Below are 23,892 nucleotides of genomic sequence, written 5' to 3' on the forward strand. Positions count from 1 at the left end.
TTTTCTTTTTTTTTTTCTTTTGTTCTTCTTTTTGTTTCTTTTGCTCATTGTCTTTACTGTTTACTTATTTCACTTCTGAGGAAAGAACAGTCTTTGACACTCTAGATCCTGAAGAAATACATGATGTACTATGTGACTATGTGATAGTGAGTTCTACGTTTTAATACAAAACTTTTCCCTAGGTTTAAACCTACTGAGTTCCCCTATTCAATACAAGATCAAAGAGGAGCAAAGAAAAGTCACTGGTTCATCATGTAAATTGTAATTAACCTATGCGACGCCTTGCTGCATGATAGCAGCAATAATGGTTAGTAATAAAACACAAGATTGAGGGCTGCATGGATTTAGGACTGTCTTAATTTATTACATCAGTAAGTTAAATGAAACTTGTACACCAGTTAGCTGGGAGAAGCTGTAAATCATTTGTTCTTGTATTTCTTCATAATGTTTAAAAAAATTAATAACTAACCGAACATAGCATTCCACAGTACAAGTTAGCTCTCTCCTCAGAAGTCATACAGTAAGATATCACCAACACTGTTAGCAGTTACTGTTAGCAGTTCGTTTTGATTGGGTTTGTTGCAACCTAGGTGGGCAAACTATTTGTCCTATAGTCTTGAGATTCATTGAACCAGCATTTTCATTACATTAGATACTACTTAAGAGACAGCAGCATACAGACTAAACCAGAGTTTTTAGCTGGGCTAGTTGACAATCTAACTAGTGAAATCCGTGTGCCAAAAGAAACAGCTGGAGGTAACCTGTGACTATTTTTACTTTCCTAAACATGATACAAGCATCTTCTAAAATGCTCTGTCATATCCAAACAACACCGAGAAGTCAGTCCAGAAGTGTCTTTGCCAATTCATATCAGTGTCCCCAGAACTGTCATACAGCTCTAATGTCACTAGATGACTATTTCTAAGGAAATGGCTTCACAAGAACCAGAGACAAGGTTTATGATTCTATTTGGTATATTTATGTTGATTTATGCATTTAATAATGAAATATTTTCCTTTTAATTATACTGTAGAAGATTATTCTGAGAATAGACTCATCTCTTATCCAGAAATTGCTTTGACTTTTTTAAAGGCCAGAAACTGTTTTATTGATTTATTTGTTTGTTTGTTCATTTGTTTTGTCTCTCCCCTTATCCTCCACCCTCCCAGAGGTCAGCTCTTCAGATCATTTAGAAACTGTTACAGGACTAGACAGAAACTTGTCTCTTTTCAAAACAGTCTTTATTATTATTACTATTATTACTCTGAATCACTGCCAAACTATCTTCCCAATTCCCACAGTCTGCGTGTCTCCATTCTTTAGCAATAGGGGACAGGTGACTTACATTTTGTGTACTACTGAGATTACAATCACAGCAGTAAGAAATTCTTGTCCATAAGTTTCTACAGAGAAGAGAGTTTGCCCTTCAAAACACATGTATTTGATCATTAAAGAAATCTAACTACTGCCTTTTACCAGACAAGCTCAAAGCTAAGTAGATCAGATAACACTGAATGTGTTTAGCTTGTGCTACCTCTAATGAAGGACAGTGCAAGTATTTTAATGAAGGTAAACAAAGTTTTCTACTTTCAGTTTTTGTCATTTATAGTTCTGGCAATGTTCCAAATTGCCTATATTTGGCATCTGATAATCTATCAAAATTACTTCTTGAACTGCGTAACAATTATGCCTTTTAAAAAGTGAGATAATGGTTTAAGTAACCTCAAAAAAAAATAGTTACTGTAGCTCAAAACACTTAAAATGAATAATCTTTCATAGTGATTTAGGGCACTGTTGTCAAAAATGCTCTGGAATAGGAAGTGAACACAATCATCTGCTGTACCTCACAGTTTGGTAGTGGTATTGTATTATTTGTGTTGAATGTAGTCTTTAATGTTTAAGCATGACCTTATCATAAAAAATCACTTGAAAAATCTCTGTTGAGACAATATGACTGTTATAGAAAATTCTGGATAGATGAACCACTTCTTCCAAACTCAAATAATACAGGGATTGAAGTGGTTCACATGGTTATACTTCTGATACTGACAGAGACAGCCGTTAACTTTGGACTGGAAAGTGAGTTTCAAGAGTACCAAAACAGGTTAAAGAAGGGGGAAATCCAGTTTCATAAAATAACTGGACCTTCACTCTGAGATTCACTTTATTAATCTGTCTTATGTCATCCTATTAATGGTGGCACAGAAGAAATAGAGGTTATTATTTAGAAAGACAGACACACTGGAGTGAACCGTTCTGAATTGTGTGCCATCTTTTATCTCTGAACTGGGAGTCTGAATGTCGGTGGCAGGTACTAGATCTGGAAGCTTTAACTATGAAATATAAACTTTCAAGCCAAAATAATTTCTGCCCCGCCCCCCCCCCCCCTCCCCCCCCGAGGCTACCGACAAAATTCATTTTGACTTTAACAGTATCTGAGTACCTGGCATTTCTGAAAATCCAATCATTCCTTTTATTTAAATAGAAATATCTCTGAATACAATTCGAAATTCTTTAGTCATTATAAAATTTCTGTGAGGTATAAAGTCATAGGGTGAGGCAGCTGAAAGATGCATAAGCATTTAGTTATTTGAAATTTAAACCCAGTGAAAAATCTTTTCCTTTTGCTACATGGACAGTAACACTGTAAGAAGAAATGTCCTGGAAGATATTTCTCCACAATGCCTCCACAAACAAGTCTGAACACACATTTTAATACTAGGTACCGTTTGGCTGATTCATGCAAAAACCTTTGCTCCAGTAATGGCCAAGTTTAACTTGCTTTGGTTCAGTACAAGGGCAGAGTCAGAGCAAGAAGTAGAAAAACTAGTGCTACCCACTTTGTTATCTTGATATCAAGAGATATTGAATAACTTCTTGACATCTGCGCGTGGTCTGCTCAAAGGGATGCCATCATGAGGTTTATTTTCTGCCAAATCCATAATGACATTTTTGGTCCAAGACACTTTCTGAAAGGAGGGACAAAGTTAAGTGTGTCCTCTTCTCTCCCACAAAAATTTGCAGCCACAACAATTTTTTTTTCTTTGTCCTTATTTTTGTCTCTCTTTTTTTTTTTTTTTTTTTTCATTCAAATAGAGCGCCACCTATTAGTGGAGCAATATCATTTCTTCTAATTTCATGCACAAATCAGGTACCGTCTGCTCAATTGTATGCAGAAAGGCCTGTGCAACAAATTTCATGAAAATTCCACCTTTTCAGCTTAAGTACTTTCACAGCAGACAACAAAGTATGTCAAGGGTACAAGAAAGAGCAGAGTACCTAGAAAGGAAAGTTGGGGCTTGGAGTTAAAAAAACCACAACCTATTCAAAACATGAGCATCAGTATAATACTCTGTAAACCTCAAACACAGTTGTTCCACAGTTATCTGTGGAATAGTGGCATTGCAAATCAAATTTGCTGGTGAAAACCAGTAAAAAGCCACTTTTAGAAAAACAGTCATAATCCCACTCCCTCAGATTTTACTGGGCGGAGATGACATGTTTTATCTTGATTAGCCAATGACATGGTGCATTCTTCAATAAATTTATGTCACTCCCATACAGTTATATACTCAGCTAATTGTATAGCAACTCTTCATAATCAGTGGTGAGAAATAGGAACACTTAGAGCAAAAATTCTCACACTCCAGAAGAGGTATCTAAAGTAGGTCAACTGAATAACATCCCAGAGGTAAATAGTTATTGTTGTTGACAGTAAAGGAAGTCTAGTCATCTACCTCTGATATAAAGACTTTATTGGAGTTACCTGGAGTGTCCTAGAGCCAGGTGAAGTAGGTTATATATATAAAATATATATATTTTATTTTCACTATAGGGAGATGTCTTCATGTCTATCATTTATGAACAATTATATTACTTGTGGACTGCAAACAAAGCTTAACAATATCCTTCTGTGAATAGCAGGCCCTCAGGAGAAGATAAACACATCCTCTCTGCCGAAGAGTCTTTGCCCTTTAAAAGATTGACTGGGAGCCCAGGAATATTTATTTAAAATCTAGCTGGGTTTAACTAGAGCAAAATGTTTTATTAGAAGCATGTACATCAGTCTAAACACATTTTCAGAATGCTCATCTCTCTTCTCTGGACATCTCTGCATGGTCTCTACTTTCTGTAACGTTTCTTACTGCGTATTGATTCTGGGGGCAGATGGTCTATCTTATATGAAAGGCAATTTGGAGATTAAAAACAATGACTTCAATACAATCATAAAAAACAACATCAAAGAAAAAATAAAGTAAAATATTAAAGCAAATAGATATTTTGTGGCAAGATGGAAAAGAGCAGTGTTTCATAAATTATAAACACTATTTCTGGAAAGGTTAGTTACAGAACCTATTTCAGGCACAGGAAGCAATTTTCTCTGTAAAGCAGATTAGGCTAAGTACCAGCTATTTTAGTATTACTGTACTTCCGAAAAGTTGCAAGAATATTTATTAGCATCTAACGTAGTTAGCTTCTTTAAGTTGAAAAGACTTCAAATTGTTTTTTCTCCCTTCTTTATGCTATCATCAGAAAAATAAGAAAAAAAGTAAAAGAGATGATAGTTTCCATGAAGAAGGCAACAAATAAAACCAACCTGTTATAATTTGGTACATCAAAAATATACATGCAGTTCTGGAGAAATCATTTGTTCACAAATCTGATGTAAACCACATTAATCCAAAATATAATAGTGAATCTTAAAGGTCTGTGACTGCACATGTTTTCCCTAAAATATAGAACATAATCAATTATATATGCATAAAAATAGCTTTTTTTTCCCAACTATTCTAATTATTTCTTATTATTCATTTATATCACTAAATATGTGCAAAAAGAAGGTCATAGAAACTGTCCATTCATAAATTAGCAACTCCCAAAAGTATGTGTTTTTCACTCAGGCTAATCTATTTTTCATGTCAACAGGATATTATTTAAATAAAACATTATTAATGGTCTTTTTTTTTTTTTTTTTTTAACTAGTCTGAAACTTTATGAAGATTTATAACTCTTTTGTCTCACTTCAAGAAAACTATGGAAAGAACATAGTATCTGGCTGTAACAAATGAGAACTATCATATGAACAGTATTTCCACATCAACATCTTATCAGTGAATAAATGTGAATAGAGTTTTAGTAAATAACTTCAAATATTTCATGGCAGTCTTGGAAAGCAATGAATGATTTTTAATATTTAGAATATTTTTCTTTGATACTGATATATTTGTTCCTAGTTATTCTGGAAAACAAACAAACAAACAAAACATTAAATAGAGGTCATTTTGCATATATAAGAATGACAAACTCCTATGTCTTTCCTGTTAAAAATTAAACTTTTTTTTTCTTTTTTTTTTCAATATACAGGTCAAATGAGAGTAAGTAATAAGTAATGAAATAGTTTAAAATTTCCTCAAATAATTGTTTACGAATGAGGAAGCAGATTTTATGCCACAGGTCACAGATAAAATCACTTATCAGTGAACATCACAAATAATTTAATGCAAATCAATAAAGTTCATGCAAGTGCAAAACTAGTCAGTTAGATCAGAATCAGGCCCAATGCTAGTTATTAACCTGCATTGTTAGCAACAAATGTTGCCAAGTAGTTTTCAGCATTTCCTCCATGAACTTTTGTTTCAAAGCCAAGATTTAGACAGCCTCAATTGGTTTTACATAATTGCTATGTGCTTTATAACCTGTATGTAGTGATTGTGTTCTTCATCTATGAAAGCATTCCATATGGAAATAACTTTTCTTCTTTTAAAGTTTTGAAAAGCATCTAGAAAAATGCTGTTGTACAGCTAAAAATAAGAAAATGGCATGGGCATATTTAATATGTATCACTTTTTATTATTTCTGATGTTACTGTTTGATATTAATAACCAGCAAGACTATAACTTAGTGTTTCTCAAAGGTTTATTTTTTGTATCTGGTTTTGTGAGATGTACTGGGCTCTGGGATCTGCATAGTGGAAATGAGAAAATCCTTCTCATTCAAGAACCAGTGCACATTTTCCATACATAATGTAGTAAACAACTAGGATGTGACTTGAAAATTGTTGTTAGTAGAGCAAATCAGAGTGATGTCTACTGAAGTTGCAACAAAACTAATTTTAAACTAATACAAAATCAATAACAGTCCATTTGTGTTAGACTCCTCCTGCCTCAAAATGCTTTTACCATGATTATTACCAGAAAAGTCCTTCAGGTTTAGCTTGAAATCATCCATGTCAGTAAGAAATCTCGGGTCTGAACTCACCTTTATAACATTTGAATTGGAATGAAGAATGCCAGCAAATTACCATACTTGCAGTAGGAATATGAGTTATTAGAAATAAAAGTTAACTTGGCACAGTAATTCATCATACAACGTTTCCAAATTAATTGTGACATTGAAGAACATCAATGGAGGATTTTGATGAATTTCCAACTTCTCTATTTCGCAACTGTTTAGTTTAACTTAAACAAACAAACATCTAGCATGAAGCAAGACCTCCCTTTGTTTACAGAGTTCAGGGAGGTTTCTGTGGATGCTGTCAGAGGGTGGTGTTTCTAATGAAAAGTGGACTTTAACCAGATTGTAAATCTGTGCATACATGTGCTCGGGGGGACTAAACCTCAGAATCCCATTATAAAATAAAGTATATCTGTTTTCCTGTTGGTACTGTCTACTCGCCCTTTAAGGTAATTAGTAAGATTGACATTGTCCCCTGTACTGTAGTTTATATCTTAATTTCAAGTTTAGATGCAGTGAGTTGACCACATTAGGTTGTCATTTGTAATTCCCATTTTCTTATACTTTGTCATGGTTATAACCCAATTCTCATGTGTTTGCTGTTAGAAGTACTGCACCAGTGTACATATGCTACTCATTAGCATCACTGGTAAGTGAGAATTAACAGCTAAAACACTTGACTATGATTTTTAGAAATATGATGTGATTAATCTAGCTCCCTCTGAGTACTGTTGAGAGCTTTCACATTGCCGTTCCAAGGAATGGTGTTAGATCTTGAAAAATGTTGTGCAGTATTTAATTAAATATTAAGTATTTAATTAAACAGTATGTTAAGGTATTGAAAACATTCAGGGGAGGGCAACAAAGATGGGTAAAGGGCTGGAAGGCACCACCTGTTAGGAGAGGTTGAGGACACTTGGGGTTGTTCAGTCTGGAGAAAAGAAGGCTGAGAAGCATCTTCATTCCTCTGTGCAGCTTCCTGAGGAGGGGAAGTGGAAAGGGAGGTGCTGGTCTCTGCTCCCTGGTAACTGATGACAATATACACGGTAAGGAACAAAGCTGCACCTGGGGAGGTTCGGACTGGATGTTAGGAAACAATTATTTGCTGTGAGGGTGGTTAGATATTGGAACACGCAGCTGATGCCCCATGCTTGTTCATGCTCAAGAGGCATTTGGATAATGCCCTCAATTAATTTGCTTTAACTTTTGGTTAGCTCTGAAGTGGTCAGAGAGGTCTAGTCAGGCAGGACTATATGTTCTTTGAAGGTCCCTTCCAACTGAACTATTCTATTCTAACTAATCGCATGTTATGTGTGAGACAAATTTAAAGTATATTAGTCATTTCTGTAAGATCCCTTCAACTTAGAAATGAAGATGATGATAGCATCCCAGTACAAGAAGTCATATAAATAGCATAGACTCTAGGAACTAATTTCCTGTTAACAAAGTAGCATGTTAACCAGATGATTTGCAAAAGTAAGCCCAGTTAGAGTAAATTTTGTAAGGAGTTGAGCTTACAGTGAAGATCACATCCCTGTATTTTATATGTAGAGGCATTATTCACTTTTAACCTAAAAATAGAAGTATGCTTTGTGGATGTGTACATGTGAATTTGTACATATATGAAGAGTATTGCAGAAACAAAGCACGCTTTTTCAGATTGATTCAATAAACATGTTTCGTGTCCCTTTTAAGAAGATAACCTGAGGAAAATAAACAAACAAACAAAAAACCCACAACTTTATGTACAAAGTGACAACATTTGACCCAAGAACTGCGCAGTCCAATGAAATGTTTCAGTATGTAGCTATTTTACTGCAATTGTGAGATTATGAGTTTAAAATAGCAATAGTAATAATAATACAGCTGTAAATATATTTAAATTGCTAAATAATTTCTAAGAAAACTGGGGTAAAAAACATTTCTCTCTTCATGGTTCTTTTTTGTTTGTTTGCTTGTTTCAACTTCTTTTCTTTCCATAAACAAATTAAACGGTGAAAAGTACCTTTTAATCTCACAATGTGCATTTCATCCTGTTTAATATCATGGAATTTTAGGCTAATGCCCCAAAGCTTGCTTGGATCATCAGCAGATCCAGGACACTGATAATCTGCACAATTAAGAATGTAAATAAACCTCTTTTTATCACCATTTTTGTGTAACGTTATGCATGCTGCTGCCAAAATGTCCCAAGAAAAAATACAAATTCAAGCAAATCTCTGAGGAGTTTAATAACTTTTTAAAGTATTAAAATGAAATTAGGTCTATTTTGGTTTGACTGCTCCTTTTATTAGTTAACAGAGTATTTGAAAAACTTCGTTCTGTTACTTCGGGTAAGGAAGCAGATGAAAGCTGAGCACATCAAGGTTTCTTACAACTAAGAAAAAACAGTACATGTTTATAACATTTCAGTGCATTTTTCAACATCCTGCTGAGGCTTGTCAAATACATGTACTCTGACTTATTGCTTTGGAAGACAGTGTGAATGTTAAGCTTTATGCACAATAATTGTGCTTATACAAAGCACTAGAAAAGTTCTAAGAATTATGCATTACATGGATGATAACCCAAAGTTGTGTCCTGGGGTTGTGATAATGATAGTAGTAAACCAAAATTTACCTGGACAGTCAGATGATTCTGGAGAAAGCAGAGAGGTAAAAATGAGTCAAAAGCAGGAGACTGTGACCAAAATTAGAGTTACTATGTATGTATGTATGTATTTATTTATTTATGTTCCCTGGGAAACAAGCTGCATATAGCTTAATTTAAAAATTGGGTTTTAAAAAATTAAAGTACTGCTATCTTTTCTTGTTTAGTTATCTTGCCAAACTCCACTGACACAGAAGTTCTGCAGGCCGTGGGAGACAGAATCTAGTCTTTCACAACCAACATAAATTCAGAGTTGTTTTTGCTCAGGATAAGATTTGCATGAAGCCACTCCTTTCCCATCATTACCAGGAAAGATTTACAATTTCTATGCAAAATTAAGCAAAATGTTGTTTCCTAGAAATTTCACCTTGACTTTTGTATTAGTTCAGCACATGCCAGCATTAGAACTTTTACCAAACCAGAAGTTAAAAAAAAGGAGATAAACAAGGGCAGTAGCAGAGAAGAATGGAGAGAATATCCAACTACATACAAGGTAAAACTTCGAACACTGAAAAAGATAAAGTCTGATTAGATGAAGGCTGAGCTACTGTGGACTCGCATTAGAATAAAAGAGAATTGCATATATAAAAGTATTAAAATAAAATAAGAGAACATAAACAAAAGTGTTAGAAAAGACTGTAATAGGAATTTCTGGTTTCTTTGTTTACACTCTGAATATTTTCTCTTTATAGATTAAGGACAGCCAAATTCTCTTTTCAATGACGACGGTGAGAGCAGAAGCAGATGATTCACCTTCTCTTTCAGCACATAAGAGTCTGTAACTTTGTGACATGTCTCTTGAAGAGAAATATTCCAAAACCACTGTAAAACTTTTCAGTTGCTGAGAGCTGGGCCAAAAACTGCATTTTAACAAATGCATTTTTAAAATAAATTTTCTTCCTTTTTCCTCTAAACTGTACATCGCCATAGCGGGGGCTGTATGGGGTTTCTCGATTTTCTTTCTAACAAGGAAATTTTTCACGTTCTCTTTCATGAACCTTTAATAAATCTACTTTTGCCTCTGGTTTGTTTTTCAACACTTCTTTGAACATAATAAAAAAGTGGTAAAGCTGGCAGCTAGGATGCTGCATACAGGAGTTCCATTTTGTTCTCTTACGATTCATTCTACACACTGATGTAACTAGACTTAGCTCTCCATGCATCTTTACGCTTCATGGTCCATTTTTCACAAGGCTCACTTACCTTTTTCAGTCTTTCATCACTACCATCTCTTTTGGACTTGTCAACAAAATATATGTAACTTATTTATTGTCAGAAATCAAACAAAAATGTGGAAAAAAAGGATACTGTTAATCCTTGTGTAATACCTGTGCTATAAGATCTTCCTGACATTACAAGTTCTAAGAAACCTATTTTTTCATTCGTTTGTGAAGTGTCCTGCCTTGCCAAGGACACTTTACAAACAGTGGAACAGAATGCTGCCATATTTCTGCATAAAAAACAGAGCAGGATCTGTTTCTACTCAGATCATTCCTAGAAAAAATACAGAAAATCTGTTCTCTGAGGGGAAATTACATGAGGTTCAAGTGCTGTAATTTGCAGTGAAGAGGAAGAATAATTGTAGGATGAGAGCAGGGTCATCTATCTAGAAAAGTCATGCAAGTTCATATTAAGCCAAGCGGGACTATTAAGACGTCACTTAGTATCTAAGTAAATTTATCGATATGCTTAGTACTCACAGTTCAGAAAGGTTTAGTGTTTGGAGAATTGCATTTTCATTTCATCTAATGCAATTAAAAATATTTAATCATAGCAGTTTTTGGATAATCAATGAAAGAAGCTCTGAAAGACAAAGTGCATGAGTTGTTCTGACAGTATTAGCCTTATGATTTGTTTTCCCATTTCTTCTCTTTGTGACGGCATGTAAAACAAAATAATACAAACATTTTATTAGATTGCATTATAGTGTCTTGTCTGTTTTTAATGTAGCTACAGCTATACAAGTAATGCATTTAAAGCAAGTCAACAACAAATCTACTAATTTTTGTGTTTGTTTATGAGGATAAAGTAATAGTTGCTTGACCATGCTACCACTGTGGAAATTGCAACACTGGACTTAAAAGTAATGAAGTTTTAATAAAACATTGCAAATCCATTCCATTTGTGTGATATACAGTCCCTAATTTTGTCATGCACTGAAGTGTAGGGTTAGTTAAATACAAGACACTGACAACACATTCTTAGGACTATGTGATTTTTGTACAACATTTCATTTTTCTGTTTATACAAAGACCAAAAAGAATGTTTCTTAGAATAAGTCATGGAAATATGTTTTGGAAAAAAGTTGTAAAGTTCCAAACATAAAAGAATGTTATAACGTCACAAAAATCTCCAAATAAAAGATCACAGAGTTCTTTTTAATTTTCTCCCATATCTGACCACAAAATAAGAAAAGCTGCTTGCTTCAATCTAAAAAGATAATACTAAGGTCTCTAAACTTTCTTTACTAGTTTTATAATAACGAATAATGTTAATATAATTTAGGAAACAAGACAAATATAATTTATTTACTCAAATTCAGGTTTAAGTAATACGTTAACAATCAAGAGAAGGTACTACCTTAAGTATTGCATACAGGCATTTTGTCAAATAGGTTTATGCGTGGAGCTGGACAGCCAATACAGAAAATTCAGCACGAATATTCATGGCAGAAAGTATTTTCTCTTATGGTGAGCATTTGCAGAAGCAGAGACTCTATGTAATGACATGCAGTGGATTAAAAAGGGACTATTTGTGAAAAGGGATGATGAGTGTTAAAAAAGGAAAGGATATTTATCCAAAACTGAATGAGAATTTACACCTAGAAATGTCTATAGCTTTGTTGTTGTTCGGTCAAAAGATAAGAAGAAAAAACATACAAACAAAACCAAATTTACTTTAACAGTAATAATAGTGACGTTATATTGCATTAGACATAAAACAGGAGAGAATTTATAAAAAAAAAGCAGCCACATTACTTCTTGAAAGAAGTGTTTGCTTTATGGAAGCAAAGCAGCATTTGGAGCATTTGGAAGCAAAAGAGCACTCCTTGTGTGAGTGAGTAAGGTATTTAAGTTGCAACCTAAGTCTTTGTAGCTGAGTACATCTTCCCTACCTAAGGGTGTGGGTAGTTCCCACGTCTGCTGGGATCTTGTAGTTCTTTCTAGATGTTTTCAGCTTCAGTTTTCTGAGGAGGATATTCATATTCCCTGTTATTCTCACCCAGATACTGAAAATAATCTATTCAAATTTAAATCTTGAAAAGTCCTTTCCTTATATAAAAGTGTGGATCTAATTTTTGTTTTATGAGAAAATGTTATACTTCTGACATTTCTATGGGGCTACATTGTCTAATATATCATTATTTTTGCATCAGTTCAACAAATCAAATGCATTTAAAGGTACAGATCTAATTAATCTCTGAATTTCTTGCCAATGGCAATACTAAGCAGAACGGAATACCCACTACTGAAGGATCATTCCCCCCAAACTGTTGCATATTTCTGCATACAGCAAACAGTCCTGAATGTCGAAATCCTTTGCAGTGTTCCTATTAATACATTAAATCTTATTAACATCGTCAAAGTTTTATGCTGTATCTGTGGCTTCTGAGGAAACTAACAATCAGATTGATATTATTCATAGTCTTCAGCACATAAGAGACCCCTGATCATAGCTAATATTCTTCCATAGCTAATATGAACAATTGCATTGATATCATGAATGCTGTAGCCTGAACGTTATGAACTTTATGACTTTATGCTTGCAGAAATTCATTTCTGTTTTCCAGTATTTCTTTATCAAGATATCAATGTTAGTTTTTAAGTACTTTTTAGCAAACTGCCTAAGCATAAGCAATGCATTTTTATATATTTCTTAGACTGAATTTTAGTTCTGAGGTGAATTTGAGCACAATATCAAGCGAAAAAATACCATTGTTTCAAGTATTTCATCTTATTTGTGTAGTTTTCTTTCTGTATCTATAAGTCTTGATAAGGTGAATCAACTACTTTACAAGCATAAACATTGATAACACATGATGCACTGTCTGAATACCAAAAAGATTTGCAGCTGTTTTTATTACCAAAGTTATTAAGCTGCTTGAAGCAGTATTTCTTAAATGATAAACTGTAAAACTGTTGGCTTTAAGCAATTGTAATATTTCTGGTTAGATAACCACATATTTGAGTCTCTGTGTGCCACTAACTCCCAGAGAACACAACGACCCCCAAAAGCAAAAACAATTATTTTTGAATTTTAAAAGTTACATTGTTTCAATTTTGTAGCTATTTTATTTACTATCAGATCCTGCAATCTCTAGCTTTGAGAAAGTTTCATATTCAGTACAGCTGGAGCCAAGCCTGCTGTGAAAACTCTGCCCAAACTAAATTTCATAGACAGAAGTGAAACATTCAGCATTGTGGATTCATCTTGAAATTACATAATTTTCTATCATAATTTGACTCAGTTCATTATAAATTCTTTCCCTAGTCTGATACGTACTGAAGTGTTTTTTTTTTTTTTTTTTCCCTGACCACAGCACTATCTTTCTCCTACTCTTGCCATACCTGTATAGGTTGGTGGAAACTAGGGGTTTTGTGTGCATCACACTGAAAAGTGTGCTGTTATAAGCATGGTGCATTTACAGGGGCTTGCACAGTTTTATATTGGGAAAGTAATGAGGAATGACAGAAACTATGGTTCTAATCTGCTGCATGCAAGGGGATAAATATGTTTACTCCCGTAAACTACCAGTATATTTATTATATGCTAGAATGGTAGAATGTTATATGTATGGTAATTGTTTTCTACATTTCTAAATACATGCATTAGCTAGATATATGTTAGAGAGATGATAGATTAATTTAGTTTTAATATCTTTTCGTACTATTTTCCTACTATTTTTATTTCTTCTGGACAATGATTTTATGTGTGCGATTATATGTGTCATGACTTCTTAAAGATGCTTCAGCATACCTGTATAACTGCAACTGATATAACCTCAGGTGTCACTGAATGAAATTAATAGTATCACCTACTGCATATATTTATAATGTCCTGGATTTTGATTAAATCATGAATTTATACCTTAGTTTTATGCAACTCTCGCATCGTGATCACATAATTGTAGTTATATAACATAAACAGTTTTAATTATTGATATTGAAGCAGAAGCATTACTGTAAGTTCTTTTAGGTCCATTCAGATAGTAAAATATTTTTCACTGTGGTGTAAAATAGACCAGCACCTTTCCCTGCATGTTTGCATTACTATATAAAACAAAAATCAATCAAGAGGATCATTATAAGGTCTCAGTTTTTCCTCTCCTCACTGGACCTAATATAGTTTGCACATAATTGCTCCAATCTGGGGGGAAATATATAACCAAAACATAATGATATAATAATTAATAATGAACAGTTAAAAAAAGTAAATTTAATGCAACATCTGCTTATTTGGTCTCATGGGGGTTCTGCCCAGCTAGAAACTCCCTCATGCACCCTGATAAGAAACTGACAAGGATATCATTTGGAAGGGACTCTCTCTTCAACAATGCTCAGGCATTCTTGTATGTTCAGATAATCAAGACTATATTTCATCTTTCATTACATATTACTTTTGTGTGCTATTAGTCTAATGTTTTCTCTGATATAAAGAGATGTTTTGGCAGAAAGTCAATATTTCTTAATATGTATAAACATATTTTGTTTGCAATACGTTCAAAATGTACCTTTGCTTTTTTTTTTTCAAATAGATTTTTCATTCTGTTTCATGGATACCAGATTTCATCTGGAATTCTCTAAATTCAAAGCATATTTGCATTAACATTGCTAATTTATGGATAATTTTTAACACTAATTACTACAACACCTCTTCATCTGTGTGAAGGCACATGCATACATAATGAGAATTTTAAAGTTACCGTCATCCTGCATTTGGCTGTTGCTAAACGACAAATGTCATACAATTGTCTTTGAAGACAAACTTTATGTATTTATGTATTTACATATACACTTATGAACATACAAGAACACACAGACAGATTTAAGTTCTATACATGCATAAATATTTGTATTAGCTGCACAACTCTAACTCTCTTTCTTGAGCATGCATTTCAACCAAAGAGTATAATATGTAGTCAATTAAAAATGCAAGGTCTTACCTTTACAATCAGAGCTTGATTTCCTAGATCTGTTGTATTTCACTTCAACAGCACACTCTGCGCTAAGGTCTGTGATCAGCACTACAGTCAAAATACCAGTCATGACCTCTATATATACACAATTCAGTAACAGCAACAAGTGAATACTTAGATTCTTACTTCAGTTCCACATTTATCAAGTGATATTACTCATAGAAAGAGATCCTTCAAGCAAACACTTAATCTGCATTGAATTGGGAGTGATCTCGATGATACACTTGAAAAAAAAAAAAAAAAGAGCTCATTGTACAACACAGCAGATGAAAATACCCGCAGCCATTGCACGTACCATTCATTCTATTAACCATGTAATATACATTGTCATTTTGACGTGTAGATTATTTCTCTTCCTCTATCACCTCCATGTCAATCCAATTCACTCATTCTTGCCAATGATGAAAAAAAAAAATAGAAAAGGAAACAGGACAGAAAGATTGTTATCCTAGATCTGCATTTGCGGAACATTTTAAAGCCAGTTAGATTAACCAGTGGGAAGATGTTAGTCTTGATAAGAGAATCCCCACTGGTTTTCTGTCTCCCTTAGACAATGAAATCACATAGTTGTGTCTGTGCCTCTCTGTTTTGGATTGTTCTATTTTAACACATAACAGATTGAGGGCTGCCTACAATTCCTAATTAACTCAAGTTAAACTAATGAGAGAGAGAGGGTGGAGGGAGTGCCAAAAAGAGAAAAGAGATCATGAGTTGGAAGAGATTGAATTACAACTTAAAGAGGATGGAGAAAGGAAAAGGGAAATGGGGGAGGGGGAGGAGGTGCAGATACAGTTAGACTGCAAAGTGGTTGAGAAGAGGGGCCTGTGAACACATTTACCCTTCAATTCCAAGAAAAGGCAAAGATGTCCTGCAGAAAACACCAGAGAAATATACACAATCCAAAATTTTACTGAACTCAGACTCCAGTTTCTTGTTAGGAAATACTTCAGCACCCGCTGGAGAACAGCTCAGATTCCAAACTATTGCAATGCTATCAACAGCTTTCTCAAGCATGTGTCCACAATTTATTGATGTAGTTCTTTCTGCCAGCAAAATACCATGTAAACTACTCATGGAAGAAAGTGGTTTGTTCTGTCTGTTCTTCCCAAGCTGCACAAAAACGTCAGGGAAATGTCAGATTTTTTTAGATTGTATTAAACAAATTTAAATGTAGTTTCCCTTACGGTACGAGTTAGAAATATGCATACATACACAAAGAAGGTAGAACTGAATGATCCCAGAGCAAAACCAATTTATTACTTTCTGAGATTTGAATATTTCTAGATTGCATGCTTATTCAAAAGAGGTCTAAATCCTGAAATTTCTTGTTAAAATTTATTTTGTGGGTAGTCACATTTATATTGACTATATTACAACACTTTTTTGATAGAGTTTATTTGGAAGACTCCCTATGTAATAACACAAACCTGAATCTTAAATATGTCTTAAATACATCAGTGATCTTAAATACATTCAGTGCTGTGCTGATTCTGACCTCACACCACAGGCACCTTTAGGTTACTTGTAGGGTTAGATAACACAGCATTTAATAAAATGGCAGCAACCTAATTTAATACAGAGCAAGTATGAAGTAAGAGATGGGTTTCAGGTGCGTGCACAATGTAAGTAATGTACTGTTTAGACACCAGACCCAGGAGAAGACTTGGTCAATAATCCTGTATTTCTGAGTCTGGGGTCTGCTCTCTCCATACCCAGAGATGGGAGGCAGAGGAGAACAGGCATGAATTTACTGCAGTTGTAGATGAGGTTTTGAGTCTTACCGCAAGTGAGACCTCACCTCTTTCATGCTTCCCACTCCAGACTAAGTCTGGGCAGGAGAAAGTGGTAGTAAGAGCTGAGGAAACAATAGAAGAAGTGACAGCAGCACTCTCTTTGGTGTGGTAGAAAGGAGGGCAGACTGGGGGGTCTTGGGAGTTGTGCCAAAGGAAAGGAGTGTGGTGAAGATAATGTGGTGTCAGACCAAAGGAGGTCAGGGGGAGGAAGGTACCAGATCCTTGTGTTGGGGAAATGAGAGATGCAACATGCAGAAAGGTGTGAGAGCTGAAAAAAGAGTGGGGCTGGGTGAGGATGAGTCTCAGAAGGCCACCAACAGGCAAGGGAGGAAAGGAAGGCCAAGAAGAAGGTGCAGCCTGGCCCCTGCCACTCTCACTCACCAGCAGAGCTCTTGTGGTGCTCCCTGCATGTGGGTATGCCAATGCCTGCACATGCAGGCTTGTGCATGCCTCCTCTTCTACAACAGCCTGGCTTGGGGTTAATAAAGGCAGTGGTTGGTTTAACGAAAGCCGAGGGGATGTGACAGGTAAGCGGGAAGGGAATAGCCTTTTTGGCTGGCTGTGGTTGTTTGCGTCTAACGAGGCCAGCTTGTCGCCAGGCTCTGTGCAGATGAAATGAAGCGATGGGATGAAGCAGGGCAAAGGAGGCGCCACGTCCTGACAGGCTGAGGTGTGACCTGATGAATCCTAACCACCATGGACATCTTTGGGAGCGCAAAAGGAGGAATAGCAGTAGTGCGGGGTGCTGGGGCAGAGCCCGGGCTGGGGAGGGAGGGCGGGAAAGTGAGGCTCTGCAACACCTCGCTTCAGGCTGAGGGCACAAAAGGGAGTTTTAATTACAAACCCAGCCACTGGGACACAGACCTTCCTAAAATGAAGGTTTTATTTGGTTTATGTTTTCCAAGGAAATTTTTGACACAATCACTTCATATAGTGCCAAATAACTTAAAGCTCTCATATCTTCATATCATTTTATCAACAGAGAGCTTTTTTTGCAGGTAGGGGGTTACATACTGTATGAGGAGATGTAGACATTTTCTTTCTAAATACATTCAGAGACATGGCCAAGTGCTAAAGATCCTGACCTCTAGGCCCTGAGCGTATGAGCACTTGTATCTTCATATTCACTCTGTGACTTTGGGCAGCTAAATCATTAACATACATCAGTGTTGGACAGGTATGACTGCAATAGATCGTCAGCTGAAAGTGCTGCTGACCATGTCTTTCTACAATTACAGGAATACTCTCTCCGATAATGTCTGTGCATACCTGGGTCCACATGAACCAGTGATTTTACTGACATATAAATGTACCTTGTTAGAAAACTTTTACAGGAGTCTGCTGTAGGCAATTAGGGATGTTCTATTTTAACCAGTCAGTACATAGTTCTATGATACTGACAAAACTAATAAAAAAGCAGAATGTGAATCACAAATTGAAAATCAAAAGTAGTGGAATTCTGATTGCCATTAAACTGTTCTCCCCTTGAGAAATACAAGACAGCCACTATTAGAATTAAGAAGTTAGGAAAGATAGATTAGGAAGAATAGGTATGTAGCTATATGATAGTGCATTTAGCATCCCTGGATACTGGAATACAAAAAGCAGTAGAAATTTTTTTCTATCTTCAAATATGAAAGAAAAAGATGACTGAAAAGAAAGGAAAAAAGAGATATACTACACTTTATTGCCCCTGGTAATGCAAAATCCATAGAAGATACTTTTGCTCAGAATAGTTTGTATTTAACTTTCACCTTATGGTGATGTTTCAAAAATGTAAAAGTAGTAACACTGGCTAAGTTTGGGCTGCTGCATTTTACTATGCAAAATTCACAGTAGCAATTAGTGTGTTATAGAAACCATATTATGCTTAACATACAGTGCTGCTTGGAGTGAAAGGCAGTCAGCTGGGTGTGGGATGCCAGAAAGACAACTTTTACCATTTTTATACTGGGTTATCTGGAACATAACATGTTCATGCCAACATTCTTTCTCTCTGCACTGGAAAAAAACACAAATTAGAAAACCTTGTTTCCCAATAAATATTATGAATAGTCTTTTCAAAACAAAACAAAACAAACAAACAAACAAAAAATCAATTAGCTTCTATTTTTGCCAGTTTCATATGAAGGACCCTTCTACACTGCAGATATGTGCAAATATAACTAAATGATAAGAACCAAATTTACAAAGTTGCAGATTAACTTTTCTCTCTGAACTCTGCAGTATATAATCCCTTTTTTCCCCATATCATAAAAGTGACATTTACATATCATGTCACCTGAAAAAATTGTATTCATGAGTAAACAGAAGGAAAAGGGAAAAATGAGGACTATTTGGCTGCAGTACCAGCAGAAAAATGCAAAACGCTAAGGAACTAACATATACCTGAAACATACACACATTGTCATATATATTTACAGATTTGCAAAGCCAATGCAGACAATCCTGTCTCACGTAAGGGTAGGCTGTGGAGGATGCAACAGAGCTCTCAGACCATGAATACTATGTCACAAAAGGCTTCCAGAAATGTAAGGTTATGAGTCCCCTGAGACTTTGGTACATGGAGTGCCACAGGATTAGGCACTGAGTGTTTGGTCTCCCCAGCTCTCAGGCAGGCCATAAGTCTGTTAGCCTCTGAGTCAAGAGCTGGGAGGACAGAGGGTTATAAGGGACATGCCAGTATGCTTGTTAGAATACCTTGCTGAAATGAAGGCTAGATTAGCCTGTTCCTTCTGAAACTGGCAAAATAATAGGAATGGTTGTAGAAATAATATGATAATGATAATGATGATAATGATAATGATAATGACAATGATAATCATAATCATAATGATAATGATAATAATAAACTTGAAAGCAAATTGTTTTCTAAAATACATAGACAATAATCAAATATCAATTTACACAAATTACTTTAATATCAAAAAAGGGAAAAAAATACAGGAAAATGTGTACTTCTGGCATGACAAACTAATCCTGATATAGAAAAAAAAAAAAGGTTTCTTATATCACTCAATGTAAATAACAATAAGATATATTATTTTATGTGTGGCAATCAGTTAAGATATTCTAGCTAAAAGCTTTCTATCACAGTTAGTATCATCTCCGTTTCTAGCAGTCTTTCACTACAGCTTGAATTAGTCATAGAATCATAGAATAATTTGGGTTTGAAGAGACCTTAAAATTCATCGAGTTCCAATCCACCTGCAGGGCTGGACTGGGACACCTCCCACTAGACCCACAGTCCCATCCAGCTTGGCCTTGAATACTTCCAGGGAGGGACATCCACAACATCTCTGGGCAATCTGTTCCAGCATCTCAATACCTCATAATAATCTCATAATAAATAATTTCTTCCTATTTAATCTAAATCTACCTTCTCTTAGTTTATTCTACATTGAATAATGTAGAATTTTCTCTTCCCTCCGTTTCATATCAGGGGGATTTTTTTTTATTTATTTAAATTGTGTAATTATTTTCAAATTATTCAAGCAAAATCTGTGTTTCAAGAAGGGTACAGAAGTAAATAATTAGTATTATTTTCTGTGTAATACTTTTCACAGAATTCTTATGCAAATCACTTAAGAGTTATGGTTTGCTTTCAAAAGGCAATACATATTCCTACTTTATTATGTTTCTTTAGAAAGGTATTATAAAAAAAAAATCACCAACACATCATCACAAAAACCCACTTTCAATATGTACACTACTGCTGCATAAGCGAAGTCTCACATTGTGATTGGTCAATAAAGAAGTCCATATTTTATTTTACTTTTTATAATTTGTTAAAAAAAAAAAATGGTTTCTGGTAAACCCTGAATAGGGGAAACCAGTAAGACTCTGAATAAGCATCTGTCTGCAACTTCAGAGAACATGAAAAAATCACTGTAACAAATGTGCATTATCAAATTTTGTGTTTTATAACTGTTGAGGCTATGCAGAATGTAACTTTTTTTTTTTTTTTTTAAATAAGATGTCATGAAATTCAATGTCTTTGATTTTTGATTAATTATTGGATCACAAAGAATTTTGCTGCAACAGATCACATTTTGTTCTCTAATGCTGTGTGCCACCAAGCAAAGCCGTTACTTTAAGAAGTTTAGAGGGCTTCCCAATGATTTCCGTACGAGAGGGAACGAATTGCCATACTCACTGGAAAGAGGCTTTTGAGTCATTCATCCATTCATCTGGACAGCTCTATAGCAGCCAACACATTGAGAGCAGACCCAAGTGAACAGGCATAAGTAGTTGCCCGAACTCAAAAACACTTCTTTCTGAGAATCTTCATGAATTTTCTTTGCTGGGGTTGTGAAGGACAGGTTTTAGTGCCCAAGCAGGTGTCAACATATGAGAGCAATCAGCCATCTTAGCAGGACACTTCTAGCTGTCCTATAAGTCCTAATCTACCCTTCTATTTCTCCTATAATTTATGCCTGCACTTGCCTGTACTGCTGTTACCCATCCATATATGCCTTGATTACCTGCATGATGCTACATTACAGAACATTTGGCACCCCACCCCCAGGCTTTAGATCTGTTCGTTGCACATAAGCCCTTTCTACATTTTTCTTTTTCTACCCTTGGATCATGGAAAGTTCTAAAATAGTTATCAGTACTCAATGTAGACTTATGCCTGAAGCTAATGTCATACCAGCTTTACATAACTCAGTGCATTTAGTCATGTTACTGTTACACTACTCCAGCAGTGGAACAAAGTCAGGCCTTCATAACAAGAGAAGATTTACATTTTAGGCATGTTTTTTGGTATTTGGTTTGCATATGCTTTCACACTTTGCAAATATTTTAACACCTTTTGTGTTTCCATTTGTTCTGCTGTGAATTCCTGGGAAACATAAATGTGGTGTAATATTATTCTCACAAAAGCTAAATATCTCCCTGTGGATGGTAATGCATTCCACAGAAGGGAAGCAATAAGTTACGTATGGAGAAATTGTCATATTACTCATCACCTTTTGACTCAATCATTTGCAGATCAGTGGAGGATGAAGGACTATTTGGCACTTCTCCATCCATTATGATCTTCATTCTGCTGTGAAATGTATTATTAATCACCAAATCAAGTTAACAGGAACTTAGGGACTTCAGACAAGTCCATCCTCTAAGTGATGTCTGATGTGGGGAAGCTACCTCTGTGCCATTTATCATGTGTTTCTTTTAGGCATATCTGTGCCCATGGCAATGAAACAATGTATTCCATTTTAGAGGGGATGAAACAATGGTGTAGTAAAAAATTGGAATATATTTTTGTTGCATATTTTAGTTGCAAATGCATGATAAAATACACATTTTAGCACACACGTACAACATAAAAATTAAAATTTACTTTTTCTTGATATATATTGGAAATTAGGAAAGCAGCAAACATTGCTCAGTTTTTTTTTTTTTTTTTTTTTCTGCTACTGTGAAGGATGTATTTAGCATGCTCACTAAACTGAGAAATGATACAAATATTTAGCACATGCTCCACATTAACAATAAGTCAGATTTTCGTTAAGTTAGAGAAAATGTTTAAATGTTCTATTTTCTATAAAACACTTGTATATCCAAATCTGGAAACATGTTGTCTAGGAAAAATCTAGGCATAACATTGCTAAATTTGTTGTCAAATAACAAATTTCTGTTTCCAAAACTCATAATCTTGTTACTGTAAAAAAAAAAATAAATCTAGAAAAGTGTCCTCCGAAAGAAAAATAATGGATGAGACTCTGCCAGAAAAATAACACAGCAGACTATTTAACAGGAAATGCTTTAGTTGTTGCGCTACTTTTTACAAGGTATGCCCTTGCAGCTGAAATTAACAGCCCCACAGCAGTCAGAAAAATGACCGAGTTTTATGGAGTGTCAGATATTATGGAGTGAAGCCCCTGGAATGCAGCATTGTTCACAGTGCAGGTGTATGTGAGCAGACGGGTTGGCTCTGGAGTGGGTGATTCACTGAGATGCCCTGGATTGCTCAGGTTAGTTGGGATCTATCTTTCCTTCTACCTGGAAGTCTTTGTGTTAACTGCTCTCTTAAAGTTGCTATGAGGTTTGTTGTTATTATTTTTTTTTCCCATTTATTTCTTATTAGGAAAACATGAGTTAACTGTGAGAGCACCTTTTCACTGTGTGCTTGCTCGAACTGTAACTGACTGAACTGTGTAAAGACACTGTCACATGAAGATTTGTTTTCTATTTCATCACATGAATGAACTCTGACTTTTCCAAGGGTTACCATTTTAATACCTGATATCTTTGAAGTTACCAGTGTATCTATTTAAAACAAAACAAAACAAAACAACAACAGCAACAAAAATAAATGACAACTAAAAAACCTCTTTCTTCTATGCTATTTTTTTTTTTCTGTAGATGACTACCTGAAATAAAGCTAATAAAGCTGAAGAAGACCTTTTACCGGACAAGGAGATTTCCTTTGGCTGAATCCTTAGTTATTCTTCCAGGTAGATTTTTATTGCCTTTATGAACTCTCAAGTTTCACTGGGTTTGAGACTTTCTGAATACAGCAGCTTTAACAGAAAAGTGTTGTATGAGTATGATTAATCAAAGCAGTTATTTTCTGTATTAAAAGAACAAGAAATTCTGTATTGGATGAAGTGATTTTATTATTTTATTTTATTTTATTTTATTTTATTTTATTTTATTTTATTTTATTTATTTTATTTATTTTATTTTATTTTATTTTATTTTATTTTATTTTATTATTTTATTTTATTTTATTTTATTTTATTTTATTATTTTTTTCTATACCAAAGGGACATGTGGGCTGAATTAATATTGACTAATTCCCTAAGATTTAATAAGACTGTGTACTCAGCTAACATACGTTGCTGTCTGATTTGCATTTTAACATGTTATTCCTTGTAATTAAATGTAATTGTTAAAAGTGCTGTGAGATTCCATGATATTACTTGATTGGTAATTGAGATACCAACAACAGTAATGTTCCTGTAGGATTTTCAGTATATGCATGTTTTATTTTCTGTACTACTGCAATCA

General features: G+C 34.8%; 2 long non-coding RNA genes across 2 annotated transcripts in view; both read left to right on the forward strand.

The window, feature by feature from the left end:
• LOC310889616 overlaps positions 1-10,751 on the forward strand; it is a 14,341-nt gene extending 3,590 nt beyond the window's left edge. Inside the window, exons 2-3 of the long non-coding RNA XR_014576640.1 lie at positions 7,210-7,280; positions 9,576-10,751. This is a non-coding gene — a long non-coding RNA (uncharacterized lncRNA). The remainder of the gene's footprint in view (positions 1-7,209; positions 7,281-9,575) is intronic.
• Positions 10,752-22,675: 11,924 nt separating this feature from the next.
• Positions 22,676-23,892, forward strand: part of LOC310889309 — a 40,176-nt gene continuing 38,959 nt past the window's right edge. The window contains exons 1-2 of the long non-coding RNA XR_014576510.1: positions 22,676-22,853; positions 23,245-23,336. This is a non-coding gene — a long non-coding RNA (uncharacterized lncRNA). The remainder of the gene's footprint in view (positions 22,854-23,244; positions 23,337-23,892) is intronic.

The sequence above is a fragment of the Anser anser genome (genome assembly GCF_964211835.1).
Source record: "Anser anser genome assembly, chromosome: Z".
Taxonomy (NCBI): domain Eukaryota; kingdom Metazoa; phylum Chordata; class Aves; order Anseriformes; family Anatidae; genus Anser; species Anser anser.